The sequence below is a fragment of the Cavia porcellus genome, unplaced genomic scaffold (assembly GCF_034190915.1).
Source record: "Cavia porcellus strain 051 isolate PalLab524CR breed Dunkin Hartley unplaced genomic scaffold, mCavPor4.1 scaffold_9, whole genome shotgun sequence".
Lineage (NCBI taxonomy): Eukaryota > Metazoa > Chordata > Mammalia > Rodentia > Caviidae > Cavia > Cavia porcellus.
The window spans coordinates 31867535-31894502 of NW_026947492.1; the positions used below are offsets into that span (position 1 = coordinate 31867535).

Consider the following 26968-nt stretch of genomic DNA (forward strand, 5'->3'; position numbering starts at 1 on the left):
ATAAATATCATAAAAGCCTTTTTATACATGCACTTCGAAAGTACTCTAATTTAAAAGGTTACCACAAACTTCTAATTGAGTTTCAAAGAGGTTTTGTTCAATGCATTATTGGAGAATTTAAAAGTATTAAAGAGATTATGAACAACTGAATTTTTTTCTGGATTCAGTTCACATGCATAGATACAATAAAGACTTGTTGATAAAATCCTCATTATTGCCTATTTAGAGGACATGAGTGAAGCCACCACCGGGATCCATTACACTCCCTCTGCAATGGCGGTTTTAAGACCATTGCATTTGTTTGTGCACCACTTCCTGGAGCTATTTTTCCATACACAGTGATGGACCACCTACAAACCAAGCCCAGAAATCAAAGAGTTGATGCTAAGAGATTCATGTATAAATATGTGACTGTAATTAAAAAGCAGCATATGTAATCAAACAGGACAAGAGCTATAGTGTGATTCAACAAGAAGCAAGCTGCTACACTTTGGAAGTCAGACAAGGCAGGAAAGGATTAAGACGGGAGGCAGCATGGTTTTTCACACAAAAAGGAAGAGTCCATCTGACCCACAGCCCCTGTCAGGGCATTCCCGGTGGAGATCTTTACATAAATGCTGAACAGCAGATAAGGTGATGCTCTCCATAAGCTGCACATAATCCTGGGAATTCTGCTACTGTGGGAAAATGGGCGATTCTAGAAAAAGAGTAGATGCCAAGCTAGGATCTGCCAAGGTAGCCACTGGCATATCAGTAACATAACCATAATAGGTCACTCCAGGGACTTTACATCCTCTTTTCCCACACACATCTTCAGACATTCCATGTAGAATGCTAGATCAAAGGTGCTAGACCCTAGCAAATAGGAAGGAATTAACCTTAAGTGCTGGCTGAGGGAGGAACATTTCATAGGCTTCTTGTCATCATGCCTTCTTACCCTGCAGGCATGTAGATTTAATTCATCTAAAATGTCTTTACAGCTCACATTGCATACATGATCAATTCAGTTAAGTTATCCATGCAATTACTCACAATATTGTCAAAATATTTTATTCATGAATTTTGGCATTTGAACTGTGAATTGAATTAATGTAGGAAATACTACAATTTTATATTTACTTAAGTTTCATATCACAAATATAACTATAGAGAATCTACACTCTATATAACCAGAACCACCATCTTGCCCACTAGGTGATTCTGGCATACATTCCAAAGTCAGGAGGATCAGTACAAGGATATAGCTCAGCGGCATAGCATAGCACTTGCCTGGCAAGCATGAGGTCCTGCGTTTCATTCCCGGTAACATAAAAAAAATTTTAAAAGTCAGCAGTATAAACAAAGTGGCTGAGATAGCCAAGTATTTTGTTCTGGACACTGATATCTGGACTCTCGTAACTGACGTTGGACATAATAATAGTTTTGAGAAATGCAAAATACATTCCAGCTGACCACAGGCCAACCTTTTCTAGCTTAGTATAAAATCCATTCTTCTAGGCTAGTGGTACAGGGACCTTTCCACCATGCAACCATCCAAGGCACCCTTCTATTTGTGCATCCCTAATAAAATGCAATCCCGGATTTGTCTACCTTTTTATTTTTGTTTGAGTTTCTCATCTTTTGCCAGCCAAGTCTTTCCCAAAAGAGCAGCTGTAACAGTTTGTACCTTTATTGAAGTTATTTATTAGTTTAATCAGCTAGTATTTGCTACATGTCCACCATGGGTATTGGCATGGGTGCATGTCTTCTGTATACAAAAACAAATGAAATAAGTTCCTGACCTCAAGGGACTAATTGTCTGGTGGAGAGGCAGGCTCCAAAGCAAAGAACCACGACATAAATCTGAGCTTAACATGCCCAGAGAAGAGATTGGAGGAAATGTTATTCAGAAAGAAACTGACAAAAACATTTTATTACAGTGACATTTCATTCAGTATTTAGTGCTTCAAGTTTGTTCAGGCATTAAATGATTCTTATAGAAAATCCATGTAAGGGAATACAAAAGCCCAAGACAGCCACAATTATGGTCCAGGATGTGAAGCAGGAATATTTATAAAAGTCGTGGTCAGCAAGAATCCAGAGTAGCTGCACCTGATGATGTCCAGTGAATAATTTATTTAATCAAGGTCAGTACTGAAACATGGTCACTAATGTATATTTTGGCATAAATGTAGACTGCAACAAGGTATAGGGCACTCAGTGACCGAGGATTATGGAGAATATGCGGATAGACCCTAAAAAGCAGCCAGGCTGGGAGCTGCAAGAGTGGCTGGACAGGTAAGGTGAGTTGGCTAATAGCTGAGAGAATACTTTTCTATAGCTCTGCATCTCATCTGTGAGCCACCTGAATTTCCAGTATAAACTGGTGATGAGACAAAGCAGACCCGTGGGACCCATGAAATTAAAGGATGCATGATATAAACTTTGCAAAACATTTACCTTTATATATACATGCTATTTAATGTATTTAATGAAATTGATATATTGATATATTGATAAAAAAGTTTTAATTGGTCATGAGTTTTTACTATTTAGTTTTTTGCCCAGAAAATCTAACTGAACTATACTTAAATATTAATAAACTTACATGGTTATGGATCAAATTGAACTATACTTACATGTTAATATATTTTAAAAGTTATATATAGGGGTACATTTTTTTAAAAAGTTTGAATGGACAGACTTGGAAATTCTTCACAGAGAAAATGAGCAGCGATATTCAGGTCTTCTTCACATAAGTGAAAATCTGGAGTTACAGCTGATCTCTGCTTGTGAGTCTAACCAAGGCCAAGTCTTCTTCCCATTTGTTACTTAGCCACATTATCAATCTCTGCAATTTTACAAATGCTTTAACTGGAAAAGTCACAATTTCAATCTTAATGCAAGTTTATCCCTTATTCACTTCGAAAACCACTGTCATTTGGAAGAAAATATCTTTTCATAGCACATGGCTCCTTCGATCTTGTGGACAGACCATTTTCTGGCCCTAACAAGTCTAATTCTTCAACTGAGAGGTGGACAACATGATACAGCTGCAAGAAAAGTCTTTGAATAGCACTTGTCACTTCTGGGAAGCTTGTGCCTGCTGAAAAATACTCAATTGGTCACAGCAAACGGTCACACATCAAATTGTTCTGATTGTGAGATGCATATGAAGAGAAAATAGGATGGTAATCAATTAGATTAAGTCACACAATGACCCACATCTTTTTCTCATAGCAATCACTAATCATAATTTATACCTGATGTTTAAAGACTACTCAAATACAATCATTTAATTATATTTATACTCAATATATAAAGACAATTACTTGTATAAAAGGAAAACAAGAATTCTTTTGGATACTCACAATCTTATTTTTCTTTATTAATTTTAGTAATCAAAGGGAACATGCATACTTTTGGAAGACAGTACATTTTAATGTAAAGATAATTGAATTTTTAGGCCACAATTCAAGGCCTGGCTTTGCCATTGCAGCAGTCCCTGCAGCTTGGTCTCTCGTCTCCATCCCAGATCCCTTTTCCTCTAAAGTAAATGCAGAAAAGGTAAAATCTAACCTTCCAGAGCTCATCTGAGACTCAGTTTCAACTGGATGCAATCAACACCAATGAAATCTATAGCAAAATCTGGAGAGTTCAGCAAAAGCCTTTTTTCTTTCTGCAACTGATATTGCTATTTTTCAATAGTTTTATTTCTTTTTATGTGCCAGAAATGCAAACATAATGGCTTCACACATACTAGCTCTTTGTCACATAAAGGTAAAGAAAACAGTCCTGCAAGGAAAGATCAATAATTTAATGTTTATGACTATAGAACTATCTCTGTTGCAATATTAAGCTAAACTTACATAAAATGAGCAAATATCTTAAACTCTAAACAGATGCCTTATTACTGTTTCTAACACTGAATTATCACTATCAGCTCTGTGTATAGGAAGACTGTCTCAATAATAAATCCCAGTCCAATTTATGCTAAAAGGAAACAGAGCTGGTGATGTAACCCCATGATAGAACTCTAGTCTATCATGTGTAAGGCCCTAGATTCAATTCTTAGCACTGGAAAAAATACACATTATTTTCTTTTTCTCTGTATTAAAATTATTTGAGGATGAAATATACTAAGTCACCTCGAGTTAGAGGGGAACATGAAATTCATGCATGTGCTGTATGTACTGTATCTGTACTATTATAGCATGAAACATTAAAGACATGATCTTTTTAATTTTTCCATTAAAATAAATGCAATGAAATTTTGAAGACTAGCAACAGATATAATTTACCTTCTTATTTTTAAAATACCTTCCTATATATTTTTAAAATATATAGTTTTAAAATATTTTAAAAATAATAATCTTGTTGAAATTACATTTCCTCAACTAGATTTTGTTAGCTAAAAAATCAATTCTAAATCACTTTGGCATCACTAATGACCTGAAAATTCAAGAAATATTGAGGTCTTCATTGCCATGAATCTATGAACAATTTTTTTAAAGTAGAAATTCTCAAATAGCTAATTTCTTAGAAGAAAAAATTCAGAAGAAAGTGTTATCTAAGATTTTTGGAGTACAAATTAGCAATATACTAGTGTATGGCAGAAGCAGTGGAGAGTTGGAGAAAAAGAAAAACATATTTAATCTTTGATATTGTCCTTTCATATTTGACAGAATCTAAATATTAAGGAAATAATCCTTCTTAACTATTTAACATTTCCAAACTCTCAGGAATACTCTTTTTGCTTCAGGGTATAATTCAGCAAGAAACTTATATGGGTTTATCACTATCCACATGACTATCTTCTTCCATAATCTGCTTCTTCCAATCGTTAGGTAAGCAATTAAAATTTTTGTATTAAAATGTTTATGTTCCATATCTCTTTCATTTTTAGATGATGGAATTATGTAGATTTTTGTTCTTAAAATATGAAATGTCTCAAAAATTTGAGTGTCATTCTTGTTCAGGGACCATGCTAACCTTTTACTGTTCCATTTTTAGTATATGTCCTGCTGAAGCAAGCACCTTAATTCTTTTCCAAAAACAACTTATAAAACTATCTAGAGTGTGGTAAAGAATCCATAAATACCCACTTGTGAAAAATTGGCCATTATGTCATTCCAAGCTTAAATTATTGAACGTATGTATTTATTTCTAGTATCATTGCCTATAACTTACCCCTTTCCCATTACTGATATCCACTGAGTTATCGATGCTGTTAACAAGGCAGAGAACAAGGAGGTCCCTGCTCCCTTGAATCTGCCATTACACTTTCATTTGAAGCATCCAGTCCCTGGAATAAAATGTGCCCTTCTCACTTTCCTCTTCTCAGTCACCTTAAAGACAGAAGACTCATCCTTCACAGGAGATAAAAAAAAAAAAAAGACTGGCCTTTAAAAACCGCAAGCAGCTTTGTAAATGCTAGAGTTCCCGAAGCCCAGCCTCTAATAGTGAATATGTGCTGTTATCTCTATCTAGATAAAAGGATTAAGTCATCCCCTTCCCCTTTCTAGCACCCTTTACACAATCACACACTTAACACTCTGTTAAGATCACAGGCTTCAGACTCAGAAACCTTCTAATCTTGCTGCTAACTTAAACAACTCATTTAACATTCTGAGTCTCAATTTTTATCATGAAGCCAAGACAATGTATTTTATAGGGATCCAGAAACTTTTAAAAGAAAACTGAAATCGTATGTATCAAAAATGTTGTGGACTGAAAAGTTTAATTCAGAATTAATTTTCCCCTTAAATAAGATCATACCATTTGGCTAAGAGGGCATGAAGAGAAGGAAAAATATGATACTAATAGACATGATGGATAGAATAAAAAATGAATCAAAACACTGGAGCAGAGGTTACACTACTTCCTTTGAATCTGCAAAGAAAATGATGAGCTTCATTATGATGTGGCAGAATATTATTAAACCCGTCAGAGTACAGTCATTCTGGAATTATTTCTACTCCCTGTTTCAATTGATCATTGGTGACTTAGAAAGTAAATAAAGTGACCATGTCATGAACAACAATAACAATACAACAAAAACGTAGATTTGCATAAGTGCTTGTTTTATGAAATTTTCTAGCATGCTTTTGCCATGATCACACTGACCCGTATCCATTCATCTTTGCATTCCCAATTATAATGATTTCATGTGTATTAAAAGGAAGACTTTATGTTAATATAAACAGAAAAGGAAAGGGATTCAAAAAAGAGATCTCAACACTTTTAAACATATCTCTGCACAGTCCTATCTCACCAAGATATCATCATTTGCTTGGTCAGTAATAGTAGGGAGACTAAGTGCTAATAGTTCTTAAAAAATGGGTCCTCTTGGTTTGGGTGGAAGTTTATTCTAATAGTTGAGTATTAAGATCTTTTAAAGATAATTCATAAGTAAATGCTGAGTAGACATTTCATATTTTGATTTAATGTAATTTTGAGGTTCCCAAAGTACTATAAACTTGAAAACATACTTATTTCCAAAACATCAGAATATCATTCAAATTTAAAAGAATGAGGACAAAACGTTCACTGTGAAGAAAAGGGAAGTGAATAAATATGAATATACAAAAGGGGATTGGTAATTGATCTTCAGAAGAAATCAATAACAACAAAGAGGTTGTGTGAATGTGGGGAAATGGGTACATAAATTCCTTTACAAATACCACATGCTGCATAAAAAACAATCATAGAAATTCTTAGGTCTTCACATATAATAGCAATTAATGTAATATTTTTTCTGTCTGACAACTACCTTAGTGGTAAAGCAACTGAAGAAGGAAAAAGTTTGATAAAGACTGTAACGGGGTGTGGAAAAAGAGCTTCAAGCAGGACAAAAAAGCCATGTGAAAGCACTAACTCCTTGAACTGTAACTGCTAGAAGCATGAAGACACAAACCCGGTAAACGCATCCTCGTATCTCCATGATAACTTGACCTCATATATTATCCACAGCTCATAATAGTGCAACTTTATTTTATTTTTAATTTTTACCAATATAGCCAAGACAAATATAGTGTATCTGTAACAACTTTCATGGAAATAGCCAAAGTAAACATTGAACATGAATATAATCTATAAAAGCACAAGTGTAGTGAACTCAGGATCACATGTTTTCCCCTACAGTTCCATAGCAAGAAGTCCGCAAGTCTGGAAGCCACTGGACCTGTAGGGGCAAGTCTTCACACACAAGTCTGCAGCAGGAGCATTCCTCTGACTTCAATGCTTTCACTTGGAGTGGAAAACTCTAATATACAGGCAACAGAAAATGAGTAACATAAAGAGAGATCAAGATGTGATATTACGCTTCAAAGCATGGGGAAACATAAGTAAACTCACATATTTCAGGACTTGATATTGGTTTCCAATTCAGTGCTCACCATCCAGATGAGTTTTCTTTGAAGGCCTTCAGTAATGGAACCAAATAAAATATTTCTCTAGGACATCTCTGTAGAATTTAGATCTATGCAATATCAGATGGAGTGGATGAATCGATCTTCTTTTGATACAACTCAATAATTTGAACCACTTATGAAGTATAACCAGAATAGCTCTTGCAGATAACCAGAGTAGCTCAAAAGTCTATCAGCTTGGGAGAGGTCAAATATATAACACCCAACAACAAAGATACGAAGAAAAATCACAGTGAAATAAGAGAGAGAATAGAATCCCAAAGACCACAGACAGTGTGAAACTTATTTTATTTTAATAAAACTTTTTAGTGGAAAGAGGTAAGCATATTGAGCTCAGAGGTAAGTTCTTATTCAAATTCAGATAAAGCCAGTGTAAAAGAAACTGCCTTAGCTTCTTTATTATAAAGAATTTCTTCTATATATTACAATAAATTAATAACAGACCAAACTTGTTTTCAAATCTTTCAAGTCTGAGGAGAGGCCCTAAATTATGATAGGAAGATGTATCTATTGACCAGCAGTGAGTTAGCTTTTGAGAGGCAGAACTAGAGGCAAAACTATGGTCATCAGCCAAAACCTAGAGGGTTGAAAAGAAACACTAGAGGAAAAATGGCAGAATGAGAACCCATTTTCCATTGTGAAGTCATGCTTTACAGTCAGATAGAGACTGGAGACAGGGAATAGAGAATGGGAAAACACAGGACTGGTCCAAGGAAATCACCTAACAGCTTCTCCCATGTTCTTTTCCAGTTCATAAGTAAATGCTTAGTAAAAAGGATTAGAGTCATTACAGGTGCAGTTTCCAAACTGCTGATCTATCTCAGGGGCTACAGTTTAATAACCAACAACCTAGCTTTAGTGTTAGACATGACTTTAATTCTCTTCAAAACTTACTGCTTTACTTTCTGAGTGTCAGTTTCTTTATTGATTAAAGAAAGTAATACCAATTTGCCCTCTTTCCATTGTAAGGATTAACTGAGAAAATAATATGCTGAGCAAAAACTCTGATACAGTTGTATAATTATATTTTGTTTTGTCAAACATATCTGAATGGATATTCAGTATTAACTAATAAATTCTAGTTAAACACCACTAAATTATTTATGATTATTAGATTACCAACACAAGATTTGAGAAGAATAAAATAAAAAGGCCATTACTGATTGGTAAGCAGATACAAAATAAAGAAAAATACTAGCGTACTGGGTAACTTTCCATGGTAGGATTTTATCCTGCTAAATTATCTTCATGCTAAACTTATATGAGAACTAATTTTTGCAAATGATTATAATCTCTCTATAATACAATATTAGTTAGTGACATAAATTGCAACAGACACTTATGGAACAGATAGGAGAAATGTGCTATTTGAAGGTTCCTCATAGGGTATTTAACTGTGAAGACTGCTGCTTTCCCTACCAAGAGGTAAAAAACAAGCTGCCATGGTACAAGGGTAGACCCAAGGGATAAAAGCTGTTCTCAACTTTCAACATAAAAAGGGGCTTAAATCATGTATCAAAAGGTTTCACCTTTGTGCTGTGAGGTTGATAATACAGTTTCTAGATTTTTGCAAAAAATCTTTAAACAAAATTTAATTCTAACATTCCATGGCTATCTCTAGCACATATAAGTTTCAATAAGCATGTTAATTTGAAATTACTACTTACTCATTTAATTAATATTTATTGATCGTTTTTTCAATGTGATAATATTCTAAATACTGAGCTAGAAATACAGGTCAGTATATTTTGAAACATGTTTATGCAATTATACCTACACATGGGTATTTAATGGATAATGCAAAGTAATCTTAAAATAGATCTGCATGTACATTTATAAAACATGTCTATCTCTTAATTAAATAATTAAATTTTCATAGTGAATTTCTCCCAACATGCTCAACCTCTTCATGGCTCACTGGTTTAGATTCTTTTGGCATGTCAATAACAAGTGACACCCCTAAGCAAGTGAACTGTGCTTTAACTTGTACAGGATATCATACCTTGCTCATTTGTGGTCTAAAGGAGAGAAGGGATTTATTCAGATGAATCACTTTGGTGAATCTGCAATATATTATTCATTGCTCTATTCTTCAAAATCATATTGGATAGGCCATGTAAGTAAAATAGAACCTCACAACAATCACAGAAAACTCTATACTGACAAGGACAAATGAATGTTAAATAGTGTCAAAGAAATGCTAATTACATTCTCAGGTTCTCAGAAAGTCATGTGTCACACTGCATGGGAACCTGATGCAAAGGAGCATAGCAAGCTGAGAACCTTCAACTGCAGCACTTATAGAGTCCAACATTTGGTTCTACTAGAGCCAATCCTAGAATACACTGAGCCTAATGATAACATGAGGACATGGGCTAATTTTGCATAATGTCTATTCATCCCCTGGCAATTTACGGAGGAGGTGACTGAAACTCTGAGCAGCATCACAGTCAGAGATTTCCTCTTCTGAATGCTTCTTTTCTCCCTCCCCTCCTAAGTGTCAGATCTGTATCTAAATTGTATTCCTCACCTTCTCTTGCTTTTTCCTCCTGTTATATTTCACAAGTGCCATTCTCCATTAAATCCCATGTAATTTAAATTCCATTTTGGAGTCTTTTCCTGAGTATAAGTACATTTTTCAAAACATAATGCTGGAAAGAGTATTACTGGTGACTTCTAGCAAACTAGTAAAGTGTCACTTAGACTTACATTGTATATTTCACGCTATTTTAGTTACACAGCTTTCTCTTTTTTTCTCTCTTTTTTTTTTTTTTTTTTTTTTTTTTTTGAAGCATCTCTGTGAGTGGATACCTGGAGATTGTGTGTAACTGGAGATTAAATCTTTAAGAAACCTATATGTAAGGGGGTAAAATAAAAGCCTCAGCTTTTCTGATGGAGAAAGAAGAAACATGAAGCACTTGGAACTACTAGTAGAAGACTGTCCTTAGAAGTGTGAATTCTGCAAAACTTCCCCTTTTTATGATAAGGGTCAAAACCTATGAGGCAGAAGAAGATATTTGCAGATAAGAGTAAAAGACTGCACTGAGAAACCTTAGGAATAAGGCGGAGTGCTGAAAATATCCTGGTGGGGGGATTTTGAATATTTACTAAGATTCTTTGTGCTTTTTTCCATCCATGAAAGAAAATTTAGAATCTTTTTGTTATTTATGAGAAATATTTTCCAGTCAAAATATTACCTATCATCTTTCCTCTTGCCTCTTAGAACCTAAAGGACACACAGTCTAACTTCCTACACAGACTCTTCTAGCATTTAACACACTGGCCAACACATCCCATATCAGAGTTTTTGAGTGTACAAGAAAGATCTTCCTTTCAAAGCACCCAGTATTCTCTCTGGCCCTTGCAGAGAGTTTTACTTTACCTTTGGAAGGAATGAGATTTTACTCTTTTCCAAGAAACCTCCACCACATGCCACAACCCAGCACCATTCACACGTTCTCTGTTCCAACCTGCCTTCGCGTTACACACTTTAACAGTTATTTTCACTATTGGTGAATCAGTAACAATTTAAATAAAAACACATTAAGTTTTTTTTGTTGTTGTTGTTGTTTTTTTGTTTTTTTTGTCTTTTACCTTTTATCGGTACTGGGGATCGAACTCACGACTGCCTGCTTTGCAAGGCAGGTGCTTATGCCACTGAGCTAAATCCCCAGCCCCACATTAAGTATTATTAAACTAAGTATTGTTCAGCTTTTATATTTATTTAGGGTAAATAAATTTATTCCTATAAAATTAATAACATGTTTATTAATTAGATTTTGATATCATAAATACCAGATGACACTTATCTACAATTTTTATCTTGTCACTAAGAATTTATTTTCTCCAAATACTCTCTCCCTTCTAATGTTTGTTTAATCAAATTCACTTAACCACTGTTTTGCTGTCTCTTCTAAAGATGTATATTCAGTGAAACATGTCAGAAATATAAAATTATGTAATTAATTATATAAGCAAGTGAAGTCATTATAACTGCCAAGCCTTCTTGCCTATCTCATGGCCTTTTATTACTATTACTATTACTATTACATATTACTAACTATGCCACCACCATTGTACCATAGACGACATTAAACTAGAGATACTAGCATAAAACCTGAATAGTATCATGAGCCCTTGCATTGGTCAGCTTTACTGTTTCTTGAGTAAAATACATGACATCCACAGTTTAAATGAGGACAGGTCTATTTTAGCTTTCAGCGTCAGAGGTTTCAAACCATGGCTGGCTGGCTCTAAGACAGGATGATCATAGTGCAAGGTTGGGGGAGCAAAGCTTCCTGGCAGCTCAGAAGCACAGTACAAGAGAAGTGCACCAGAGAGGAAGAGATCCAGATACTGACCTAAGTTCATCCCATTTAGGACCAACCAGAGACATCCAGAAGTGTGAGTATATAATCTCTTAAACAGCCCTCAACCAATCAATTTGCCAGTCAGGATTAATCCTCACATCCCAGTTCCACTGAAAGGATGACTTTATGGCCCTGGAGAATCTGAACTGTACCAAATTTGTTTCCATTTAGAGAAGTTACTTAACTTCAGTCAACTTAGTTATCCACTTTTACTTAAGATAAGCAAAACTTTCATTCTTTATCATGTCTCATGAATATTAATAATGCTACTTAGAAATTTCAGAATGTTGTGTATGATTGCAAAAAATAATTTCCACAACTGTGTTATAATTAGCATGGGTAGTACTTTAATAGAAAAAGAACTTCAAAGAGGAAACAGGAGAAAGATACATATACATTCAAAAGTGTATTAAAGAATGGATTACTGATGAGTTTTGAGTTTTAGTCATGTATACTACACCTACAAGAAGAATGCAAATAGTATTACATGTAGAATCTCTCTTCGATACACAACTGTCTGGACAGTATCCAAACTTCATAAATATTACTCATGGTAACTAACAGGAATAGAAGTAAACAGATGGCTTCACCTTTCACTCCCTTGAATTTCAATAAGTTTACCTTTAAAATTACTAATTAAAAATTAATTAAACAAAATAGCTTATTTTGTCATTTTTTTCTAACAAAGATTTGCAATTGTAATTAGAACTCCTATCAATTAGCTTTATTCATAGAAAGTCTATTGCCTATCAGTACTCATGGTGGTATGTCAGAAGCATTTCCTTGTAAGTCCAACAAAAGAAAACCAATCCATTAAAAGAGACAGCAAAAATCAAGAATTCTACTGGCAAAAAAAAGAACCTGCTCAGCAAAAAATGAATTGGTAGAAAAATGAGCCAACATTTTTTAACAGGAACATTTTATTAATGCAGGAGTTCTCAGTTTAATTTTGTCAACGACTTGAAACATATTCTGATGATTACTGCCCCCTGACTTCTTGTGCATATGGGAAAATGTATTTATAAATTTACCTTAGAAGGTTTAGGTTATTCTACATTCATTTGTTTTTATAGAACACTATGAATTAGTGAAAGAAAAAACCTAACAGGGAAAACAAAATAATAGAGTGAAAATTATAGCCATTTTATAACAAATAATTTATTGTGAATTATCTTATACACTGAAGAAAACAAAATTGTGATTAGATTCTTAGACCAGAATTTTCTAATACATTTTTATAACTAGAAAATATTACAAAATATTATGTACTAAAAATCTCTTATTGTCTCAGTATACACTCTTAAAATGTGTCAAAAATGTCTTTTAGGCTGTCTCTTTACTTTGTTAGTCATTTCCTTTTATATTCAGAAGCATTTTATTTTCATATCATTTTTTGATTGTTGATGTTATTTCTTGTTAAAATAACAAGAAATAATTAGAACTCCTATCAATTAGCTTTATTAATAAATAAAGCTAATTAATAAATTTTATGTTAAAAGTTTATGAAAATCATAAAAATTATAATAGATATTTCAGAAATTGAACTTCATTACATTCTCAGATTATTTGTAATCATACCCTTTTCTATTCATTTTGTAAGGTTTACAGGTGTATTTGATTTCCACTGTAACAGGTAACATGCTACAACACTGATATTTAATAAGGTAACATCTACTGTTCATGTTTGTAATTCCCTAATTCATTTGTTCATTTGAGAAACTCCTTTGGGAATCAATTTCAGGCATAAGTTTATGTTATAGGACATATATTACAAGGTACTCAATTAACTACTATTGAGATAGTATATATAACAGTTAAAGAAATATTCCCTTGAGAATCTAAACAGTTTACATTTGCAAACTATGTTAATAATCTTGAAAACAAGATACCTTAGCAAACAATATTAAATATTAAACTGAGTGTATTTTTTATTTTATAGAAATACAATAGAAATCTTCAGGATCAGAAGTCACTTCCTCATATTTTTCTAACTACTAAAGCAATGTAAGAGTAGTCCAATGCAACAGCTAAATTAATCTCTACTAGATTTTTTGAGATGTTAACTCAGAATAGTGGATATTTATGTTCATATGTATACATATATCAGAAATAAATACATGCATATATTTAACAACAATAAGTACACAAATCATTATTATTAAATTTTTCCTATTTTATTGAATATCAAAGTATGTGTTTTGCCCTCAGTTTTAATCTTTAATGACCCTAAAAGTTACACTCTGAGAAACCTTGCTTGCTTGCTTTTTACTCATTTCATATGTTCTTTATTAACACCTATACAATGCCTATAGATGATTTTAAAAAGTAGACATAAGTGACATTTCTGCCATGGAGTCTCTCCTGATTATGTGGTTAGAACGGAACTGTTTCATTTTTGGAGCTCTTACTCTTTTAACAACTATCGTTCTCAGCCGTTTAGATTACACAGAGACTGCTGTCTGCTAGTGTTCAAACTGCAAGAACACAGACTGTGTCATTCTGAATCCACCCAGCATTTACAATTTGCCTGGATCCTTGTCAGTATAATATTCATTTTTATAGTTTCTTTTAATATTTAGCACAATGACTAAAGTATACCATGTGCCCAAGTGTTTACTCAAGTGACCCTCTGGCAGCCAGACACCCTCTATTAACAGAGTGCCATCAGCATTGTTGTTTCAGGTCACATGATTAATAGCATTATTTAGGGTTTTTATTTTTTCATAATGCTTTAAATTCTCTCTCTCTCTCTCTCTCTCTCTCTCTCTCTCTCTCTCTCTCTCTCTCTTTTTTTTTAAAGAAATCTATACTTCGAGTTTTTTTTGACTCGGCCTCAAGTCTGCTGAAGAAACAGGAAAACAGAAAGCCTGAAGTGCATATTTATTTTGGGAACCAATCATTGAAATGTATCATATTACAATAAGACATTTGCCACTGTAGCACGGATGCAGTTGCACCTTCAGTTCAATAAGTGCTCAAGGCACAAGATTAGAGAAGATAACTTGATTTTCAATGTGATATGCAAGAATTTCTTCTCCTTATAAAATGCTGCTTAAAAATGTTACATAGCTCAAATTTGGTAGTCAATTTAAATGTTTCTGTACTTAATTACACAATTATAGTTCTGAGTTCCAAGCTTCCTTTAGTATTTCCCCATTGAAAAAAATTCATAAGATTGTTTAAATACTATGTTAGATGGATTCTGCATGTACTGGTTAGGCTGTCCTGTCACTCATTTAGTAAATACCTATCCATTCATCGTTCTTGATGCTAGTGCAGAAAATATACCAATTAAGAAAGCATCTTGAAGTCCCTGAAGACTGGGAGTTTCTGCCTTATGTCAGGCAATCATTTCTTACACGAATGAATCAGGGTAAGGGGACAAAGGAGGCCAAGATCGAAGCATGTAAATTTTACATTCTGGGGAGGTACATCAGGAAAAGAACTATGTATGATAAGATAGCACTGGGAAAGATCTGAAGGACACGAGATAGAAAATTATATATATATATATATATATATATATATATATATATAAACAATGGAAATGTATGTAATAAAAGGGAAATAGGAAGTATACAGGAAAAATAAGGGATAATTTTAGTGTCAAAGTCCTGCAATAAATGAGACTGTGGGACTCAGTGCCCATTTGGAAGGGTATGACATAAAGAAGAGAACAAATAATATGTATATCAAACAGGAAGCAAGACAATATGATGCAGTTTGAAAAGCCACTACTATACATGAGTATACTTAGTAGCACAACCAGATCCAAGTTTTTTTTTCTGTTTGCTTTTTCCTCTGATGTTCTTCTGCTTGATTGTTTTAAACGAGTGCAATCTGAGCTCAGATTATCAGTTAAGAGGTGGAACCCTGGTGCACTGGAAGTTTGAGGAAGTCTGAAGTCATACAAAAGTGTTGCCAGTTACATAGACAAGTGACTGGACCAGAGTTAAACGCAGAGACAGAAACAGAGATGGAGAGAATAGGGAAGGGGTGATTTTCAGTCGTGATGGTAGTTTCAAGGCTTACTGTTCTGTTGCATGTGTTCAGAGATCAAGGACGCCAGTGACATGGCATGGTAGCAATTGCAATATTAGCACCACAAGTTATACAAATATGGATGTGCCTTCTCCAAACCTGGCTTCCTAACACACAGGCATATTCTATAGTCTCCAAAGTCTTGCAGTAGGTGTCTTTTTCTCTTTAAATCAACCACAAATGGTCGTTTACAATTAGTGACCTTGTTTAAACCATTAGCCAATAATTAGAGTTATTCATGAATAGTGAAAAGTATCCCACTAAAAAGAACCCCTACTACTAAATTAATAAACTACAACTAGTCAATCCTGTACAATATTTAATCCAATCAAGTATGCATCCTTTTCAGCTAATTTCCTAACCCAATCTGGGTATGAGTTCCTTTAAACCTGATTTAGAATATTTCAGGTGGTATATTTAGAAATGTAGCCATCACTGTCAAACATGTAATACAATTATCATCAAATCTTGCTAGAGAATTTTGCAACTAGAATAAAAAAGAAACACATTTCCCTATTATGAACCATACAAATTATTTCATACAAACATATGATACAAACTATTTCCAGAAAGCATACAGAACAGAGTGCCCTTAGAGAAAGTATTAGTTATTGATGTATAAAGAATATATTCCACTAGAAAACACCTGAAACATGCATCACTGTATTGTTAAAACTGAGAAGGCTAAAACTGAAGAAGGCAAATAAAATTCAAAACTATATATAATGCAAGAACAGTAATGACTTCTTTTTTATGATTTTTAAAATTTTATTTAAAAGGAAAAAGAGAAAAAACAAAACAAAACAAAGCAGTATAAGGGTACAATTAATACAGAGCTACAAAAAAAAAAAAACAGTAAGAAATCACCAGTTAATAGATTACAATTATCATCTTAGAGATAGTAATGACTTCTTTAAATTAATTAAAATTAATTTCTCCAATTAACTCATGTTATTTCTCCATTGCATGAAACATATACCATATGTCCGATATTGCCCAGGACTTCCAAGATTTCGCAAGTTATATCCCATTCCCCAATTTTTGTCTTACACATCAAGCAGTGAAAGAATCTAAAAAGTACACTTGCAATGTTAACCTCTATTTTACAGAGAAACTTTGGGATAGAAAAATAAAAATATTGAATATATTTTGACACAAAATTTAAGGTCTTGAAAAAAGTGGTAAATTTTACCATAATGATATATTTTATTTAAAATTACATGCACACATTCTCCATTCCATGTTCTGCTGAATGGCTAGTAGATAGATACTATCAACCATCCTAAGTAAAATTTGTTGTGTCTTCAGTCACAGTCTCGTTTAAAATAGTATTGAATTAATATCTGCTTGCAGCTTTGCTAAGAGGACAATGACGTCCCTTTTGGGATAATCATCTTTCATCTCCTTTCAAATCATTTATTTTATATTTTGCTATCTATTTATAAAAACCCCTATGTTAACAGGAACAGCTCCACTTGAAATACAATCAATATAACATTAATTTGATGTTAATAATTATCTTTCATCTCTTCTAAGAAACAGTTCTGATAGGAAAAAAATAGAGTCCAGGAAAAATCATGACAAGGGATGTAATGTGACTTTATCTGTGGCTTCCCCATTGTCAGCGGCTTGCATAGAAAGTTTATCTTTTCCTGAGTAGGAAAAATTATCCAAATTAAGGAATCACTCTTTTAACCCATGAAACGGTTGACTTTCAATGACTATTAAGCAATAACAACAACACAGTCACTATTGTTTGGGCTCTCACCCTGCATGAGTCACTCTTCCAATTGTGTTACTCTTTTGTTTCTATGCGTACTTTCAAAAGTTTCATAAATAGAATGCATGCTCAAAATTATGTGAATGTTTAAATTTTTAAAAATTTTTACATTAAACCTGCTTCTAATGGAATAATCCTATTACACTGCAGTAATCCTACTCCAACTTGATTCAAACACAAGTATCTCATCTTTCTTGGCACTTCCTGAAGTAATTCTGCAAGTCCTCTTCCATGCTCCTCTGCTGCACTGTCCTAGCTGTCACCCTGTCCTCAATCAATTGAAAACATTTACTTTTATGGTCATTTTGACTATAGGAAAGAGTCAGAAATCACCAAGTTCCAGGTGTAGTGGATGAGGACAAGCTCATAACGTTTTTATGAGCTTGTCCATCTGTTGGATAACACTTGGAAACAGCATTCACCATATTCTTGATAATATCTCTAAAGACATTTACAAAACAAGACTTCTAGAACTAGCTTTAGAAAGTAGCAAGAATGATGGGCTAAGTGTGTTCAAAGCACTCAAGAGTATTTTGAGGGTGATTAATGACAATGTATATTTTACTTTAATTATTTTTCAAATTAAAACACCATATATCTTGTTTTTGTTGTTGTTTTTTAAGACAGGGTCTCACTATGTGGTTCAGGCCAGCTCTAAACTCATTATATAGCTAGCCCAGGCTGGCTGTGAAATCACAAGTTTTTTTGCCTTAGTCTCTGAGCTTCTGGGATGACAGGTGTGTGCCACCACACTGGCAAAAACCATATCTCCTGATCATCCCTTGTAATGGATATAATGCATTAATGCACATATTTAAGCTTGTTTAAAACACATAAACAGGACCACAAAAACTTAAAAAATAACAACTACTGCTAAGACTAAATCTTTCAGAAAAAGACAATTTTTACATTTTCTGATACTTTCAAAGACAATATATGTTTTTCCCTTTCTAAACCTTAATTGTCAAAAAGCTTGTAAGTGTTCAAATTGAAGAATGTTACCCACATGCAGACTCAATTGCGTCTATACCACTCTAAATAGTTGAGGTACTTTGCAAACGCTACTGCTATAAAAAGAAAACCCATTTCTTACCAGTATCTACTTTCTACATAACAGACCATATCACAAAGAAAAGCCCACAGGGAACTGGGGGATAGAGGATGCTATCACTTCTAATTATCTGATCTGTTTGTAAGAGCCTAAGTTAAAATGTAGTTATTTTTTATTCCAGTAGTGAAACTTTTACTAGCAAAATGTTTCCCATATTACTATTGTGCATTTGTTTCTACAGAAAAGTAATTCAATTTAGTTATTTTCATCATGGAATATTATTACAACTACAAAAATTTGGAAAATAAAATGATTTTATTACATTCTTCAAAGGTACATCTCATTATGAAACATAAAGAATACACTGCTTCTAATCAAGTTAACATAATTTAGAAATGACCAATATGTGAACATTCTATGTGTGCCTATATTTCCCCCATGATTCTCTGAATTGGTACACTGGAGAAGACAAATAATCAAAATACAATGGCTAATTTAATCCTCTCTAGTATGCTAGACCGAGAAATTAACAATGTACATGAATAAAAAGTCACCTATTGAGTAACATGAATCTTTATGACAACAAAATCCTCAAGCAATATTGATCTGGTCATTTCATCATGAGGATAAATAGAAGAACATACTTTATTTTAGTGTACAGACACAATCTAAGAGAAGAATTTATAGTGTTCACTGAACACCACACTGTGTTCAAGGATTTCAAACATAAATAGGAACATCTTTTTCACCAATGTGAAAAAAGTGTCAACATTTAATGAGAATACTCATATTGCAAAAATTACCAGGAGCAGTGATCCTGCCCTATAAAGATAGCTTAAATGTGTATTGTTAACATTTTACTGCTACTACTAATGATGTTACTTATTTGAGTTATAAATGTTTAAATACACTTTATGAATTATGACACATTTCTGAGACTTCAAAATCTGATTCACCAATCAAAACTCTAAACCTCTTGATATTAATATGTAGATAATTTAAAAATAAAAAAAATTTAAAAGAATAATTTGTTAAAACAAACATGAGAGGGGTGGTTTTACTATGGAAAATCAACATAATATAAAGCTTAGTTTTATAAATGAAAATATTTTATTTTTATTTAAATGATAACTTTCCTTTTATATTGTTATTAAAAAAACTTTTTTATTTGGGGCCAAAACCCAGTGATAGGTGCATTTTTTCCTGACATGCAGAAGGCCTTGCTTTCATTCTCTAGCACTACAAAACAAATCAAATGAATCTTTTCTTTCAGGTAACAGAAAAATTGGTGAATTTATATTTTGTATCTTTAAAATTAAATCTCCCATCTAACTTCTAGGAATTGTGATAAAAACAAATAATATAACTATTCTATGAACTAAATGAGTTGAAAAAATTTACATTATAATTAATGCTTTAAAGAGATTTAATAATGGACACAGCTCAAAATCTAAGTTTTCCCGTGTGCTTATTTACTTGTGTAGTTATATACAAAATAAGGGCATTTTTGGAATGCTAAGCCATCCGTATTTCATTCCCAGAGCATGAATGAAAAACAGTTTGCTCTGCAAATGAATTTAGAGTCACTGGGGATACAAAGTTCTGTAAGCAACAAGAACAGGTCCTAGGGATTACAATAAAAAAATAGGTGGGACTCTCCTTCAATAAGGGAAAAATGAAATAAGTTTATGGTTTTATAAGAAATGCGTGGCACACCCAGAAGTTTACACCCAGAAGCAGGGGGTGCCACATTCAGTAGCATCACAAAAATTTAAAATATTTGACTTTTAAAAGACACTTAAGATAAAAATAGAAAGGATATATATATATATATATATATATATATATATATATATATCTAAGTATGTAACCCAAAATTTGAAATTAATCATAAGAAGCAACCCAATGAAACAGGTGAAAAATTTCAACAGTTCACTAAATAAAATATATTGTCTTAGTTTATTTGTCATTGTGTGACAGAAATGCCCCCCACCTTGCCCCAGTCAATAGACTTCAGTTTGTTAGTTTCCCAGATCATACTGCCTTTCTAGTTCTGGTTGCTCCTGTCTCTTGGGAACGGCTGATCACTGTGAGGCATGGCTGGTCACTGGGATGCACACTGTATAAACCAACCCCCATTGACAAGCCATGGTGACTCTGTACTTCCTGCTTGCTTATTCCATAAAGCCCTAACCACCAGAGATCAGGACCTGATACCTTAGAAATGATCTCGATTAGTACCCACTGACATCAATAAATCTGCCTCCAAATCCTGGTTGTCATTTCAGTGTTTCTGCCTGCTGTTTCACTTGTTGAGACACAGTACCAACCAGCCACAGCTCTGAGAAGAAAAGGTTTGTTTTGTCTCACAGTGTGTATAGGATTCAGTACACAGTCAGCTGGCTCCAAGATAGTGTGGCACAGGACAGATAGGCATGGCAGAGAAGTCTTGCTCCCTGTATGGTGGTCAGGAGGCACAGAGTGAGACCAACAGAAAAGGGAGATAGATTCTTCCAGGTGACATGCCCTCCTCCAACCAGGTGTCATCTCCCAACATCACATTCAGCTATAAACTCATCAGTGAACCTGTCCTCTGATTAGTATCACACACTGATCATGCAATTGCCTCCCCCAAAGCTCCACCTAGTAGTATATAAGGCTTCGGTGAGACATCTTGATATAAACCATAATATTTATGCTCAATAAAAATGCAAAAATAGCATTTTTTCTTCATGCAGAGAAAATAGTATTTCCAACAATTAAGCATTGTTGTTTCACCCTATAAATCTACTCGAAGTTAGCTCTGATAGTTTTTTTTTTTTTAACAATTTGCAAAAAATAAAAGAAGACTTTACCAAATCCTAAAATCCTATAATCTTCTATAGGAATGCCTGAATTGTTCATCAGTTTTTCTAGAAGATAAATTTAGGTTGTTACTAATTTTTTTTAGAGATTGATTCTATTGTGTTAAGATTCTTTTTAGAATATTATTATCAGAATAGGATAAAATATACCAAATCTGTTGGTTAGCATGAATTAAAGCTACTCTGTTACTACTGAAATTTATCATCTAAACTGTTGCATTTTCCAGAGTAAAAGAGATACTATTAATAATCATACTGAGACAACACATATAAACTAAGTCTGTCCATGAAAGAAATGAATGTCTCACCCTCCTTACTCAGCATTCTGTGCTTCTGTCAGTATACACTAACTTCTCATTCATCTCAATTTATGAAAATTAAGGTTCTAAGGACAAAACTAATACAACATAGCAGATTTTCTGACAAGGATGTGTGAGCTAAACTGTTTCATTTTTCTCAGCTTTCATTGTCTTGTTAATGAATCTGAAATATGTATTGTATGTTTCAAAGAGCCCAAAGGAAGGATTCTGATTGTTGTCACAGAAAGAAATGAGAGTATTGGAGGAGATACAGGTACTTGCTTTAGTTTAAACTTATACAGCAGGTACACATCTGTGGTGGATTAACTAATGGTCAACTCGTAACAAACAGCTGAACTGAATCAGCACAGTTCTGGGTGAGGATGGCCCACCTAAGGATTGTTGCCAACAGCATAAAAAGAGAACTGGAGAGGAAGATGGCACACTGTTGATTCTCCTTGGAAAGCTTGTTGTGCTGGTTTTCCTGATATGAACTTAGCTGTTCTCATCTTCAGTGGAGCTTGGATCCTCATTGTCTCTGAGGATGACTGCAGTTCTTTTAGGGAGAGCTCTGCTGCTTACCTTGATCATCACTTCCTGGCTCCAGTGTAGATCCTTCAGCCTGCTGGCACAGACCTTCTAGCTTCTAGCACTGGCCTTTGGGCCTTCCCAGCACAGATTCCTGATACAGACTTCATGAGACATTGTCATGAACTCTGGGTCTCTTTCGGGACTTGCACAGGATATGGACTTGTGCAGGTCTTCAGCTGGACTCATGCAGGATGGGACTCAGACCCTCAGCTGGGTTTTTTGGATTGCCGGTGTATGGACAGATCTGCCCCACTCTTTCCCATTTGGCTCTTTATTATAAAATAATCCTATAAATTATGTGTCCTGTATTAAATCTTTCCCTTGTAAAACCTGACTACAATATCAAGCCATCACATTATCCCATAAATACAATTTTTATATTTGCATGTATGAGTTTAAAAAGAAAATTTAAATACTTATTAAATGAAAAACATTTTGGAGTATTAGTTAAGAATTAAAAGACCTTATAAAATAAGAAAAAAATATTTTTAATTGTTTAATATCAGTGACTTTGTTTTAAAAATGGGTTCTGTAAATGGAGCAGAATATTATTATTTATCTTAATGAAGAAGTTAACACTATTCATGGCCTTCAAGTGAAGGACACTTTGCATTCATTATCTCTAGTCTTTACAAGGTCACTGTAAGAGATTGGCAAAAGTACAATGAAGTTTAAAAGTGGTAAGAAAATGACAAGTATAGCCATTAGAAACTGGTGAGACTGAGATGTGCTTGACTTATTTTGCGTTTTAGAAACCATGGGATGACTCATAGGTTCACAAACTATTGAACAATATCATAATAAGCATTGCTGTACCTACCACTTAACTATAAAAATACTCATTTTTTAAAGGAATGACATTAATGATACTAGTGAATGGTTGCTGAATTTCTTCTGAATTACATTCAGTTTACAAGATCCAGAATTAGTTATCATTCTTCATTTGCTATTGACTGGTTTTATTAGCAACTATACACTGTCATTTGTCTTTTGTGGCGTTCCATAATTAAAACATTTTTTCTTTAAAAATTTGCATTTTTCAATGTTGTAGTTTTATATTTAAATACTATCAATTGATACATGATACTGTAAATTACCCATCTTTCTTTTTTATTCTTCTGAACATTTTAGTTGCTCTGCATGTTCAATAATCTTTAACAACAGGAAAGAAAAGTCTGTATACAAGACTCTTCACATGAGGTGGATATTTAACCCAGTCACTTCACTGTCACTCCGCCGACCTAAAGTCATGCTTTTGTCCTCTGCTTTGCAGCTCTAGATTACACCAGAGTCCCTTTGCCACTTGGTTTCTTATTTTTGGCCCACAACGACTGGCAAACAATATGGAAGAAGCGGTCTAATGAAATACAGAACTGAATCTTACTATTTATTTATGTTACTTTCACTTCCCTTGAAGGTATATCAGAATATTCAGAATGACAAACACATCAGTTAAAATAGTAAAACACACTTCCCTCATGCCAGTATTTTTAAAGAGTTTCCCATTAGGAAATGTGCATTAGTTTTGTAATGGAAAAAATAGATAAAATTAAAATAAAAATGATTGGTAGACCAATCATTAGTATATTTAGTTCTTAACATTAAGCTGATACAGCCATATGAAATTCAGAAATATACATTGCAAAGTAATATCTATAGTACTTTTATTATGATTTTTAACTATGTCATGAATGTTGAATTTTACAATGATTTTTGATGCATTTTTACAGTTTACCATCCCCCCCATTAAAATGTCCTTCATGCATCTATATCATATATATATGTATATGTATACATATATATATGTATATGTATATATGTATATGTATATATGTATATGTATATATATATATATATATATATACACACACACATACACACAACATGCACGCACATACGCTATATGGTAGGGACTATTCAGACTTTTAAGGAGATTGTGATACTCTATTCAGGCTACTGTAGTATGCTACCACAAATATCAAAATATCATTTACTTTTTGAACCACAAAAACTTGTTTCTCACAGTTCTGGAGGCCAGGAAGCTAAGATCAAGACTCTAGAAGATTCAGTGTTCATGAAAGTCTGAGTCCCTGTTCATGGACAGTTCTATTGTAGTGTTTTTCCTCTGTCTCCTCCCATAGTGGAAGGGGCAGTGGGCTCTCTCACGGTACAGGGGCCATTCCAGAAGATTGTGCCCGTATAGCTTTATTATTTTCCTAAAGATCCCTTGCTGTTCTCAAATTGCAATGATCCTCCTGCGTCAGCCTCCTGAGTGCTGGGATTACAGGAGTGAGCCACCACACACAGTTTAAAATACCAGTCCTAATATCCCTTTGCTTTTAAGATTTTAATATACAAATTTTGGGGCACATAAATATCCAGTCCATTGCAGAGATAAAGATGGAAACGTCAACGATGAAACTTTCAAAGAATACGAAGTTGCTGTGACATTTTGAACTTGGGCAGAGAATAAAGCTGTATGGTTAAATAAGTGCCCCACCAGAAGACATCTCTAATTTTGCTTCCTAAGGAGGGTTATTCTTTCACATGTTGGATCTTTAAGCGTCTCCAGAGGTATGTTTATAATTTTATAATCTGATTATGAATCTGTTTTGTGTTATCTCTCAGCTTCAGCTTTATTGTTTCTTGCAAGGACTTTAAAACATTTGGACTACAAAACCCTTCTCGGGTATTAGTAGTTAGAACAGGGGGTTTGTGGACATGTTGGATTCAGGTTATAGTGAGCACATGTGTATTAAGTGAGACGGGGTAGAGGGGACAGAATGAAAAACCTTCATTGTGCAATGGATGATCCATGCCCTTTTCCTACTGATAAGTAATGATAGATATTGGAAAAGAAATATTTCCCCAATTTGCAAATGAAGGCTTTTATGAAGGAATATCTATTTCTCATCAAAATAAAAATGTGGAGGAGCTGAAAGAATAAAAATAAAGATTTGTGAATCCTGATTTTTTTTACAAATATGTAAGCTCTTAAAGAATATTTGTTCCATAGTTAATAAAAGAAGAAACAATGTAAGAAATAAAACACGCAAAAAGTGTTCTCAGGACTGTTCTGCATTCTAATCTGAATTGTTCACTCAATTACCAATGGCACTTTGCAATAGATCACTACTCCCAGATTGACTTCCCTAACCCAAAATATAAGAAAGCTAGTAACAACTGTTTCTAAATCCCTATTTCTTATGGTGAGCTGTGAACATACTGGTTTTTTTTTCTTCCACAATTCTGGTATCAGAATAAGATTTTGAATGGAGGAAAATTGATGACATCCATTATACCTTGGAAGAAAAGGCAAAATAATAATCAAATAAAAATTTAACTGTAAAAAAATTAACTTTAGAAAGCTCCTTACCAACCAACCAAAAGACTGTCACATTTTCACAATCACATTGATCTCGATAATCTTTTAAATTCCAAGCTTCTTTCTTAGTAAAGGTATGGGAGGAAATAAAGAGGTCCACTATTTTATTCAAATCCTAATCAATATTATGCAGAATTGGTTTTTTCCTTATCAGATAGTATTCAATAAAAATTCATGAAATTTTAGGAAAAATAATTCAAAAGTGATTTATTTCACATTAGATCATAGTAAAATGGGCCAGGGATTTAGCTCAGCAGCATAAGCGCCTGTCTGGCAAGCGTGAGGCCATGAGTTATCCTTGGTACCAACAACAACAAAAACAGAACAAAATAAAAATGCTCGCTAGATCATAGTAACCAAAGTTCAACATTTTAAGCACATAAGCAAATGATGTGAGAAAGTGAAGAGATTGATGAGTGGAAAATTACAATGCTAAAATACTTCCAATGAAATATACACTCCCCAAAATTTCTCTACTCACTAGAAAGCAGTAGTTCATAAAAAATGTTACATGCACATTAAGAGAGCTTTAAGTTTTAATAGTACATCATCATTGTACTTTAATGCTTCCAATTAATTTATAAAATGTGTTTTTGAAATGTTTTCATGCTCTTTAAATTTTATGATTATTTCACTATCATCTTTCCTTGCTGATAAATGATTACAGTTTCTTTAAGTTGAATAGTAATTCCCTTTACAATTGCTGTCTAACTGGGATGTTTCTTGAAAATACAGTTATATTGTTCTGAATACTGTGTAAATGGTGGTGTAGAATATGGAAGAAGTCCATCACTCCATCATAAAAGTTAGACATAAAGTGGCCTAAAAGATTTTGTTGTGTTTTTCCCTCTTGCTGCAAGAGAGATTTTTAAGATGAGATCTGATCTCTTCATGATAGCCTGGTCGAATTTTGAAAAAAAAAAAAAAGCTCAAAGTTTGCTCTAAATGATAATTTAAAATATTTTGTTATGGAATTCATACATATGCAAAGTAACTAAATTTTCTAAGCAAACCCTGTGTGACCATCACCAGTTTTGGACATTATACATATCTTCCTTCACCAAAATTTATTAAATTTGAAGTTTTACCTTTAGGACCTTCTGGGAAAAAAAGACTATATAACATTTTGAAGGAAATATAAAACATTGTGTTAGGGTTAGCATTCTGTTAGGGTTTTT

The 26968-nt window shown here is 33.6% G+C and overlaps 1 non-coding gene across 1 annotated transcript; it reads right to left on the bottom strand.

Moving 5' to 3' along the window:
• Positions 1 to 4913: 4913 nt before the first annotated feature.
• On the bottom strand, positions 4914 to 5016 carry LOC111757695 (U6 spliceosomal RNA). Its single transcript, XR_002791980.2, has one exon. It is a non-coding gene; the product is annotated as a U6 spliceosomal RNA (small nuclear RNA).
• Positions 5017 to 26968: the final 21952 nt, after the last annotated feature.